The 12,047-nt window shown below is 46.1% G+C and overlaps 1 protein-coding gene across 6 annotated transcripts in view; it reads left to right on the top strand.

Annotated features, from left to right (window-relative positions):
• Positions 1-12,047, top strand: part of ACKR2 (atypical chemokine receptor 2) — a 65,490-nt gene that overhangs the window by 38,868 nt on the left and 14,575 nt on the right. Inside the window, exons 1-2 of one of the 6 annotated variants that reach the window (XM_054481197.2) lie at positions 8,265-8,305; positions 10,488-10,632. The exons of 4 other annotated variants lie outside the window; for them this stretch is intronic. The gene's annotated coding sequence lies outside the window, so the exon portion shown is untranslated. Of the gene's footprint in view, positions 1-8,264; positions 8,306-10,151; positions 10,247-10,487; positions 10,633-12,047 lie in introns of those variants that run through there. One more of the 6 variants, XM_054481196.2, reaches the window with a different exon arrangement.

The raw sequence follows: 12,047 nt of genomic DNA, 5'->3' as shown, positions 1-12,047 counted from the left end.
GGCTCATTGCAACCGCCACCTCTCTGGTTCAAGCAATTCCCCTGCCTCAGCCTCCTGAGTAGCTGGGATTACAGGCGCATGCCACCACGTCTGGCTAATTTTTTTATATTTTTAGTAGAGACGGGGTTTCATTATGTTGGCTAGACTGGTGTCGAACTCCTGACCTCAGGCAATCCGCCCACCTCGGCCTCCCAAAGTGCTGGGATTACAAGTGTGAGTCAAGGAGCCTGGCCAAGTGTCTTAACCTTTTTTGTGCCATGGCCCCCACCCCTACCCCCAACAGTCTGGTGAAGCCTATGGGGCCCCTCTCAGAATCATGTTTTAAAATGCATAAAATAAAACACATGATTATCAATTCTACTGAAGTTTCTAAGAATGTCAATCCCATTGAAATAGTTACCAAGTTTTAAAAAAATTGTAGTATAGTGTGTGCTATTTATGTGTATCTTTATTAATGCCTTAAATACAAGATCTAGCAGTGGGTCTGAATTTCCAGGAAGTAATGAGTGTAAATATTTTTAGATGTCTGTTCTGATGGTAATGTGAAATGAAACTATCAGGGATTTTACTGGTGACAAAGTCATGGATGACATTCCAATGAAAGGAAATACTGAATTTCCATCAGAGGTTAGTGAAAATAAGGATGTAATCTTATTCTCATGTAAGCTCAGATCTCTTGCATACCAGGTATGGGTCCTTTGGGGATCCATGGACTTCAGATTAAGACTCCTTTAATTGTTGCCTCTGACTCATCTCCCTTTGCCCCTGACTATTCCAGGGCTTTGCTGGAAACCCGCCTGTGAGCTGACAACTAGCAAAGAGTGCTAAGTGTTTGTTAAACAACAAGGCAAGATCACAGTGTTCAGCAGACACGAAAGGCCTCAGATGGGCTGTTGGACCCAGAAATACACACAGGAATAAGATGCAGCCTTGCCTTCAAGAAGCCCCCAGCCTAGTAAAGGCAATGTCTCTATAGGTTATGATTTACCTCCAGATGAATTAAACAGGCAAGAAGTGAGTGCTTTGGGAACATACGAAGAGTAATCCAATGGGCTGGGCAGTCCAGGAAGGTGTCCTCTAAGGGATGATACTAGGGTTGAGACTGGGATGGGCAGCTTTAGAAGGGGCCAGGAACACCTAGTAGTTAGGCACACAGGCTCTCTCATCAGCCTGGATTCGAAACCTGGCTCCATCACTTCCTAGCTTTGGGATTTTGGGCAAGTCTCCCTGATCTCTCTGTGCCTCAGTTCCTCATTTGTAAAATGGAAATGACCCTAACGCTTCATAGGGTTGGTGTGAAGATTAGATGAGTTTAGGTGTTGCCGGCCACAGTGATGGTGCTGATTATCATTGGAGAGGTAGACAGAGGTTGAGGCCTTTCTGGGCATTAGAAACAGCACAAACTGTGCAGAGACAGGATGGTTTTCTTGTGAAAGGAACTGGGCAGGGAGAGTCATGGGTTTGATGAGTTAACGGTGGAATGGACAAGCATGTTTTATTTTTCTAGTTATGTTTTTATTTGTTTGCCTTGGGAAATAACATCAAATGTGTGATTTTACTGATAATATTCCATAAAACAGGACAAGAGTGAGTATTTAAGTTTTAAAGAGTGGTGAGTTGATTTAGAGAAGATATATTCATACAATAATACATAGTATAGGTGGTAGAGGGATGTGGCAAAAAATATGAAGGTGGCAGCAATGCCTCATTTTAATCACTGGATTAGGAGATAGGAACTGTCTTCACCTTATGAATTTTTCAAAGTTCCTCTGGCTCAGTCCAGCTATTCCTGAACCCTTGAATGAGACAGAGGCTGACAGCAAATGCACAGTGTTTGGGAAAAGCCCAGAAATTCTGTCCACACCCAATTCATTTCTGAATACACTCAAGGGCAATATTTGAAATTGAAGGTCAACACCCAGAAGCAGGTTATGAAATCAGTTAATTACATGGTGGCCCACGCCTGTAATCCCAACACTTTTGGAGGTCGAGGCAGGTGGATCATTTGAGATCAGGAGTTTGAGACCGGCTTGGCCAACATGGTGAGACTCCATCTCCACTAAAAATACAAAAATTAGCCAGGTGTGGTAGCGCGCACCTGTAATCCCAGCTACTCGGGAGGCTGAGGCATGAGAATTGCTCAAACCTGGGAAGTGGAGGTTGCAGTGAGCCGAGATTGCACCATTGCCCTCCAGCCTGGGTAACAGAGTAAGACCCTGTCTCCAAAAAAAAAAAAAAAAAAAAGAAATCAGTTAATGAGCCATGTCTAGCTTTTTATTTATTTATTTATTTATTTATTTATTATTTTTTGAGATGGAGTCTCTCTCTCTCTGTTGCCCAGGCTGGAGTGCAGTGGCACAATCACGGCTCACTGCAACCTCTGCCTCCTGGGCTCAAGCGATTCTCCTGCCTCCCGAGAGTAGCTGGGATTACAGGTGCCCACCACCATGCCCAGCTAATTTTTGTATTTTTAGTAGAGACGGGATTTCACCACGTTGGCCAAGCTGGTCTCAAACTCCTGAACTCAAGTGATTCGCCCCCCCTCAGCCTCCCAAAGTGCTGGGATTACAGGCATGAGCCACCATACCCAGCTCACGTTCAGCTTTTAAAAACTATGAAATAGAAAGGAATAGAAACTATCCTTTGCATTGGTAGTTGGGTAATATTATTTTGTGAAACTTTTTTTTCAGGTGTGTGTACGTGTGTGTATGTGTACAATAGACTGCCCGGTAAAATGCATTTCCTATTGTGGGATACAGACAAAAATAACTGCTTAGATGGAAACAGGCCTGGATTCTCATCCAAATTCTCCTCCTCCCCTGCTGTCTAGCAGGGTGGTCTCCATACTCTGTGAGCCACAGAAACAGCTTAATTTTGCTGGGTGGCTGAGATGGTAAAGTGCTGTGTTTATGCCTGGTGTTCTGATTTAGCCAAAGTGTTCCTGAGCCTATTTATAGGCCCAGAACTCTCCATTTAGAGGGAATTGAGTTCTTCAGGAGAGAGGACTGGGATCAGGCCAAACAGGCCATGAACCCATGTTCCCTTTTCCAGATTCCAAGCCCACACCCAGAGTTTCTGCTTCCAAACATTCCATCACTTTTCCAGTTACAACATTTCCATATCTTTCGTGACTTCCTCATTTTGTAGCCACACTTCCCACTCTGATATGTGATGTGGGTGGGGCACGTGCTCATTCCTGGAGCGGCCTCCCTGTTGTCCCACCTCTACCTCTCCAGGAACCCGCTGTGCTGTGGGACAGGAGGAGGCCTAGTGGACAGGCTTTGGATAAAGCAGGTAGATAAGCATTGGAGGGGAAATAGCCCTGGAGCAGACTCTGAGACAAAGATTTGAGTGTAAATTTTAGGTTGAACTATATGAAATTGCCATTTTTATAGGTCAAAAATCTCAAATATTGGCAATGTCATATGGTCCCACTAATAGTTTATCTGGAAGTTGGAGACATGGGCAGGAGAGTGGGGAGGTGAGGCAGAGGAAGGAAGGCAGCCAGTGAAGAGTGTGTTAGCAAACCAGCTTCCCCTGTGGGTGGTTGGACTTAATCTCCTGGGAGAAACTCAGGGAGACAGTGCGGTGCACACACCTTGGAGTTATTCCACCCAAGGGCAAGGGAGGTGGGGTATTTAGGCACCAACTGACCTCAGTCGTTGGTTGAGGGTTCTTGGTGGGGGACAGGGAACATTATGTCCTGGAATTTCTGGCATGCTGCACTGGTGGGCAGGGGCATGACAGGCTTTGTTAGCCAGAGCAAGGCCACAGACAGAGCAGTGTGGGTACTCACAGCTGGAAGTCAGCCAGCGTGTGCCCAGCAGGTGGGAGCTCTGGTAGACGAGGGCCACCAATGGTGCCTGCTACAGGAGCTCTGCCAGGGGATTCCGAAGGTGACTTCAGTGAGCACCTCTGGCCACAGACTCATGTAGATGAGAAAATATGATTGTATTTTTCTAGAACAAGCTATTTTCTATCTTGAGACCCCCATTCTACAGATATGGAAACTAAATTGCAGTCACTGTGAGGGTCACCACTCGCCCAGAATTACATCAGTTCCAGGAAACTGGTTACTGCCCAGGTGCAGGGGAGCATGGTGCCACCTGGTTCTTGGTGGCACCTGTCCACGCAGGCCTCCACTTAGACATCAGCATCCTGCCTCCCTGTTGGACACCAGCCTATGTGTCCACACTCAGGGTAGTCCACTAGCACCTTCAGGCCTGGCAGCCCATTGAAGACTTCATTTGATTGCTTCAGGCTAGGGCATGGGATGGGGCTACCTGTGGCCCTGTTCACCTTGGACTCCCCATGTGCCATGTCCCTGTGCCCCCTAAGTCCCACGAACACCAGGACTGTAGCCATAAGACAGGGCACAGTGTCCCTCTAATGTTTAGACTGACCTGCTTCCCTGCTGCCTCTTACCTTCTCAGCCTGGGGAATGCTTTTTTAGTTTGGTATAGAATAGAAAGAGAACCTTAATTTCCTCAAACTCCTGTACTCAAAGGCCAAGAAAAAATTCAAAGACCCTTCCTGAGTCTCACTGTTTGAGTGGAAGAAAAGTGAATGGTGGGAAAACACCAATTAACACTTTACTGATTGATTGATTGAGACAGAGTCTCATTCTGTCACCTAGGTTGGTGCAGTGGCATGATCTCGGCTCACTGTAACCTCCACCTCCTGGGCTCAGGCAATTCTTGTGCCTCAGCCTCCTGAACAGCTGGAACTACAGGTGCATGGGACCATACCTGGCTAATTTTTTTGTATTTTTGGTGGAGACAGGGTTTCACCATGTTAGCCAAGCTGGTCTTGAACTCCTGACCTCCACCCACCTCAGCCTCCGATTGACATTTTAAAAAACGTAATACTGCCTTAACCCCTAGGGAACCCCTGGCCCCACCCTTAACCATAAAAAGAAATTGGTCAGGCATGGTGGTGCATGCCTGTCATCCCAGCTACTCAGGAGGCTGAGGCACGAGAATCACTTGAACCTGGGAGGTGGAGGCTGCAGTGAGCTGAGATCGTGCCACTGCACTCCAGCCTGGACGACACAGCAAGACTCCATCTCAAAAAAAAAAAAAAAAAGAAAAGAAAAGAAAACAAAAGAAAAGAGAAAAACAACATCATAAAACTACAAAATGTATCTGGGGAGAGGGGAAAACATCTGATTCAGAAGGAAAAATCCTGTAAACTAACTGGGTGGAGGCCGAGGGTGGAGGTGGAGGTAGTCTGGTCCAAATCCCAGTGCTGCAATTTGGAAAAGTTACCTAACTCTCTGTGCCTGATTTTCCTCATTATAACATGGGGTTGGTGGGAGGATTAGACAAATTAATACATGTAATGCACTTGAAACTGTCCCGTCCAGCTCAAGTGCCATGTAAGCATCAGCATTATTGTTCGGCCCCTAGTGCCCTGTCTGGAATGAAACCCAGGACAGGCACTCAGGAAGGGCTTCCTGGATGGATAGACGGGGTGAGAAAGTGAAGGGGTGGTCAAGCAAGGTCTCCAGTTCTCGACTGTTGATTAGCTGTCAGCTTTCTCAGTTTCCAGAGACCTTGAAAATATTTAAAACAAAATAGTTCCCAAGAAATGAAACTGGCTCCAGAAAGCTGGCAGCTCAGCCTGTCCATGACACTTACCCACTTCCAGGGTCACCTGCAAACACCAACTTCCAAGTCTTACAGTATGTGATCTTCTTTGCCTGGAATCTGAGGGTGCACCCAGCTGCTGCTATTTTTGTCCCTGACCTTGGGCTGAACTAATGTTATGAGAAATTTTAAGAATTTGGGTTGGGGGCTGCATTCAAAGCTGTCCTGGGCTGCATGCGGCCTGTTGGTTGGATAAGCTTGCTCTATAGTCACTTTACAGACAGGGAAACTGAGTCCCAGAAAGCCTCAGGTGGTGGAGTCTTTGTATAAGAAGCAGTGAGACCACTGTTAGGTAAGAGCAAGTAATTCTAGGAAGGCTTTCTACATCAAAGCCTGCATTCACCCAACAAACATTTACTGAGTGTCTACTGTGTGTCCAGTGCTGGCTGGGCTATGCAGTGGGGGATATTCAGATGAGCAAGCAATAATTCTGTCCTGGAATCACTAACCACATCTGAGGTGGAAGGGCTGGGGAGCAAAAAGGAGCAAATAATTACACAGAATATTCACAAAGACAATGAGCAAAAGAGCACCGGAGTAGGAGTCAGAAAGTCCATGTGGCTGCTATCAACTGTGTTTCTGGGCAAGTGACGGAGTTTCTGAGTCTTGGCAACCCTGTCTGCAAAATGGATGTGATAACTTCAGCCTGGCCTAACCCACAAAGCAGATGTCTGGAGAACCACTCTGTAATTCTAACATGTAGTAAATATGTAAGTGAAGATATTTTGATAAATGAATACATATACGGATTTCAAACAAATGCATTTGTAGCAAGGCAAGGGACTGGCAGTTGGGGAAAGGATTATACATAACCCCTTAGCTGAAGGGTGCCTTGGGCAGATGTACAGAAGAGGAGATAACACAGTCTGAGTGGCCAGAGGGGGCCAGGCTGGGGACAGCACAGAAAGAGGAAGTGGAAGAGGTGAGAGGAGCATCATTTCCTTCCTTTTGTGCCGTCAATGGAGAATGTTAGGAAGATCTGAGGTTCTGACATAACAGCAAATAAAAGTGAGTAAATGTGGGCTCTAACCAGGCTTCTAAATTGGAGGGCAAGTTTGTAGCCTAGGAATTCAAAATTTTAAGGCCCTAGAGAAGGACTGGACTGACTCTCTCATGAGTTAAGCTAGAATGGGGTGAATTTTGCCCAAGGAAGACAGAGAAATAAAAGAGAAAGAAACAGTGAGACAGAGGATGAGGCAGTGCCAACCCAGGGCTCTCCCATCAAAAACCAGGCTGTCAAGAGCTGGCAGACTCAAGAAGGGGCAATCAGAGCATGAGCTTGGTGGTGCTGGGGGAAGGATGCCTGATGGAGAGCAAGGGTGGGGGTGGGGGATCTGGGGCTACCTGGCCAGGCTCAGCCCTTCCTGGAACTCTTTGCCTGTGGAGTTAGGACTGACTCCTCCAACTGCAACCTGCCCATTCCAGGAAAAAGCCCAGCCCTTGTTGGGAAGATGCCTCAGTGAGTTTCAGGGAAACGGGAAACCTAGTTGCTCACACAAAGGCTCAGAGGTCTCCCAACCACCTGCCCTGCACACCAGGGAGTGTCTGACGTGCTATGGCTGGGGAGTGACACTGAGGGAGTGACTTAGCCGTGGGCCACATCTCATTAGGAAAAGCAGCTTAACAGGAAACAGATGGGTTGAAGTATTTTAAAAGAGGATGAGACAATTTGAACAGCAAGATAAATAATGGGAGTAATAGGATAAAATAAATACCCATGAGTTCATACTAATATAAATACTTAGGAAGAAAGACTAACTCTTTTTAAAAAAAAAATTTTTTTTTTTTTTGAGATGGGGTCTCTCTCTGTTGCCCATGTTGGAGTGCATGGCACAATCTTGTCTCACTGCAGCCTCCACCTCCTGGGCTCAAACAATCCTCTCAACTCAGCCTCCCAAGTAGCTAAGACTACAGGTGCATGCCACCACGCCTGGCTAATTTTTGTATTTTTTGCAGAGATGAGGTTTCGCCATGTTGCCCAGGCTAGTCTCGAACTCTGAGACTCAAGCCATCTACCTGCCTTGGCCTCCCAAACTGCTGGGATTACAGGCAAGAGACACCGTGCCATGCCCAGCTCTTTCTTATAATAGAATTCTAATTAATACATGTAGAAAGAATGATGGAAATAGAATATCACCATTTGGAAAAAACCACAGTAATAATTATTGTTGGAAAGTATAAATGGATGCAAAAATCAGTGGACAAAAGCATGATGAGAAATAGGATATTTGCATAGTCTCAAAGTAGCAAGATACTTATTAATTACAAAAGGTAAATAGTAATTTTACAGTGGAAAAACTTGTTAGATACCACATTTTTCAAGTGATCAAAGTTAACATCACCAGGAAAGAGACATCTTGAAATTATGTACCTCTGATATGTATACTGAGGACCTAAGATCACTTCTGTGTTGTTCCTGCCCAAAATACACAACCTCAGTCTAATCCTGAAGAAACACCACACTAAAATTTAGGGACATTCTACAAATGAACTGGCCAGTACTCTTCAAAACTGTCAAGGCCATGAAAGACAAAGCAAGACTGAGGAACTGCCCCAGAATGAAGAGACAAAGGAGACATAAGAACCAAGCGCATTCTGGTTTAGATCCTGGGCCAGAGAAAGGACATTAGTGGGACAACTGTTGAAATTTGAATAAGGTGTGTAGATTACTCAATAGTATTGTGTCAATGTTAATTTCCTTATTTAGATTCTTAGTCAGTACTGTGATTATGTAGATGTGTTAAAAGTAAAACCTTAGAGGCCAGCTGCTGTGGCTCACGCCTAGAATCCCAGCACTTTGGGAGGCTGAGGCAGGCGGATCACTTGAGCTCTGGAGTGGGAGACCAGCTTGACCAACATGGTGAAACCTTGCCTCTATTAGAAATACAAAGATTAGCCGGGCATGGTGGTGGGCACCTGTAATCCCAGTTACCGGGCTGAGGTAGGAGAGTTTCTTGAACCTGGGAGGCACAGGTTGCAGTGAGCCGAGGCCGAGCTCACACCATTGCACTCCAGCCTGGGCAACAGAGTGAGACTCTGTCTTAAAAAAAAAAAAAAAAAAAAAAGTAAAACCTTAGGCAAAGTAAACGGAGTTTAATTGAGCAAAGAACAATTTGAGAATCGGGCAGCCTCCCAAACTAGATTAGGTTCAGAGAAACTTGGGTGCTGCTGCATGTGGAAGAAGACTTATGGACAGAAAACGGAAGTGAGGGACAAACAGCTGGATTGGTTACAGCTTGGCGTTTGCCTTATTTGAACACTATTTGAATGGTTGGCCACATGCGATTGGCTGAAACTCTGTAATTGGCACAAGAATAGGTTATAGCCTGTTTATACATTCAGTTTGGTTACAGTTCATTATGTGTGGAGAAATCTTTACGCCAAATTTAAAATATGTAAATTTTATATATTAAATGTATAAAATACGTGTCATATATTAAAAGTATATAAAAATATATGTTTAGCCTTAGGATAAACTCAATTTAACTGATGTTAATATTAGGGGAAGCTGGCAGACAGGTATCCAGGAATCTCGTGCTTTATTTTGCAAGTCTAAAAATTATTTTAAAATAAGGATGTACAAAAGGGGGGAGGTGAGGGAGAATAAAAAAGGAGCCCAGGTCCTAGAACTTAGCTGTTCTGTGGGAGGGACCCAGGACCCTGTGGCTCTTTTTGGGCAACTCCTTGGGTCTCTCTATTGGAAACTAGTGTTTGGCCTAGAGAAACTTGGAGGCCCCACTTGAAAGGTCCCCTGCTTCCCTCTGTCTGTGTAAAAACCCATCATAGTCTTAATGTCCATTCTTGGTAGCCTGTGGACCCCAGAGAAAGGCAAATGTCTAAGTCCATATCAATCTTCTTGGGACATTTCGTTCTCTGATGCCTGTCTGAGGGACTATCCGTACCCCCAATAAAGATGCAAAAATCGAGGCCCAGAAAGGTGAAGTCACCATCTCTAGGTCACACAGCCAGTAAATGCAGAGCCAGGTCCAAGCCCAGCTGTGTATGACTCCAATGCCATGCCTTTAACCACCTGACATTACTACTCTATTATTGCTCAGTCCAGGTGGAGACAACAGGCATTCACCAAGCACTTGCTATGTGTCAAGGGGGCAGTGGGACTGGAGGTGAGGGTGGCTGAGATACTGATCCTGGACCACAGGTGCTGTGCTGGGAAGGCAGACTCTCATACTGCTAAGCATGTGGCAGGCAATGCATCATATATCCACAGTCATTCATTCATTCAGTCTCTGCTCTTGCCTGTCCCTGGGCTCTGGGTGGTGGGTCAGATATGGTCCTTCCCCTGAGAGCTCCTGACCCAGCAGGGGAACAGACAGTTAAACAGGCAGCTAATCATACAGAGATGCCAGGAAGGGGAGTCGGGGAGAAGGGAAAGAAAGAGGGAAGATGATTTGGAAAGTCTGGGAGATGAAACTATTGGTGACACAGTGGGTGTAGCAGACACAGCCCTGCTCAGTGGGAGTTATGGCCAGAAAAAGAGATTGGGTGGAGTTTAGAATTGGGGCAGAATGGGACTGAGATCTTGCTGAGAAGGTATCCAGGATGAAGAAGCTGATGGTGATGTTGGGAAGGCCCTTCAGGTAGACACAGGGTAAACAAAGGCCTGGACGTCTGGCATGGGCTGTTAGTGGACTTGACCCAACTACTAGGGAATCGTTCCAGAGAGGGGATACATGTTTTCCAAACACTATCTTTGGGGGACACTCTTTTATGGGGTGGGAGTCATCTGAGCTTGACTCTTATCAATGAGAGAAATAGCTCATGGCTATGCAGCTGAGATGAGGGCTGGGGCAAGGGCAAAGGGATTTTTTTTTTTTCCAGTTGAAAGCAGGATATACATAGGCTGCTGTCCAGAGAGGGGATGAGCGCATGGAAAGGAATTACACTCTGTCTGCACTTCCCTGAGGAAGAGGCACCTGGGCGCTGCTGCTCTCCTCCCAGGCTTGTGGTGGACATTCTGGCTCCGGTAGGTTATAGTCACACTCGGGGTGCAGGGTGGGGGTGGGACTGCCCAGGGGACACAGGGAGAGACTGAATCCAGTGGCTTGGGGAGTGGGCACAGGTGCTGGGAAGAGGGAGGTGCTAAGTCAGTGCAGAGCTTTCTCTCCAGGGCAGCTGTTGGAGCAATTGCTTCCAGCAACTGGAGAGTGATGGGTCTTCTGACCTCTTTCCCTTCCTTGACTCTGGCTCTGAGAATCTGCTTTGCAGATTCTGAAAACCCCTGAGAGTTTGTTCTCCAACCTGACTGGGGGAGCTCAGGCATTCCCTTCCATCTCTGGGCCTCAGTGTTCCCAACTGTGAGATAATGGGGCAGATGAGATGGTCTTTAAGGGCCTCTCTCCCAGGGCCAAAGTTTCACAGCTCTGTGGTCTCTTCTTTTGCACATGTCCACCCTCTCCCCATCCTGCTCCTTTCCCAAATTCTTGGCCCCCTTCCTTCTGCCCAAAACAGTTCCAGATTCAAATAGTCCCTGCATCTCCTCCCATGCATCCCAGCCTGAATCAAGTGTCATTTAATCAGTGAGTTTATTCATTTTAGGGGCTGGAAGAGAACCAATAGTATATGCCAGGCCCTTAGTTTACCATAATAACCCCGCAAGGGAGGCAGATTATAGGTGAGAAAGCTAAGTCTCAGAGAGGTTAAATAATGAGCTCGGAGTTGCACAGCCATTAAGAAGTGAGTTAAGCTATATTCTGTCTGTTCTACCCTGCCTATTCTGTCTATTCTACCATGCTGAGTGTCCTGCCCTTCCTGGGGATAGTGGGGTTTCATTTCCATGCTGAAATACACACGCAAGGAGTTCTCATGGGAATATTTCAGGCAACAAGCAGAGAGGCAAAAAACAAAACATCAAAAAACATTCTGGGAAAGACATGAAAGTCTCACCTTCTGCAGCAGCAGCTCCTTGAAGGGTCGGGCTCTGAAAGTGCTTACTTTTTGTTAGCTGAAATAAGCTTTGGGAGGAGGGTTACTCTTGTCATTTTATGCATGTCACAAACATCTCTATCTCCTGACCAGGCCAGGAAACATTGAGTGATGTGGGGTCCCAGGGAGCGTGGGGAGCAGGCAGGCCTCACATATCTCAGGAGCAGGAGACAGCTATGTCTAGCTGGAGGCTGCAAGGGGACTCCTGCCCTGCTGAGGAATGGACAAGGACACTCCCTTCCAGCCAGACTTTGTGTAATCTGGTGTACCAGACATGGCTCTGAGCATGAAAACAGACAAACAGGATACACTAAGATGTTCCTGCGGGTTATTTTTGCAGTGGTAGCATCACAGGGGACTTTTGTTTTTGTTTTTTGGCCTCTTTTCTATTTTTCCACTGTATTTCTACATTTTACATTGAATATATATTATTATGGCAATCAGGAAAAAACAACA

The sequence above is a fragment of the Pongo pygmaeus genome, chromosome 2, assembly GCF_028885625.2.
Source record: "Pongo pygmaeus isolate AG05252 chromosome 2, NHGRI_mPonPyg2-v2.0_pri, whole genome shotgun sequence".
In the NCBI taxonomy this organism is placed as follows: domain Eukaryota; kingdom Metazoa; phylum Chordata; class Mammalia; order Primates; family Hominidae; genus Pongo; species Pongo pygmaeus.
This window is presented reverse-complemented; position numbering and strand designations above follow the sequence as displayed.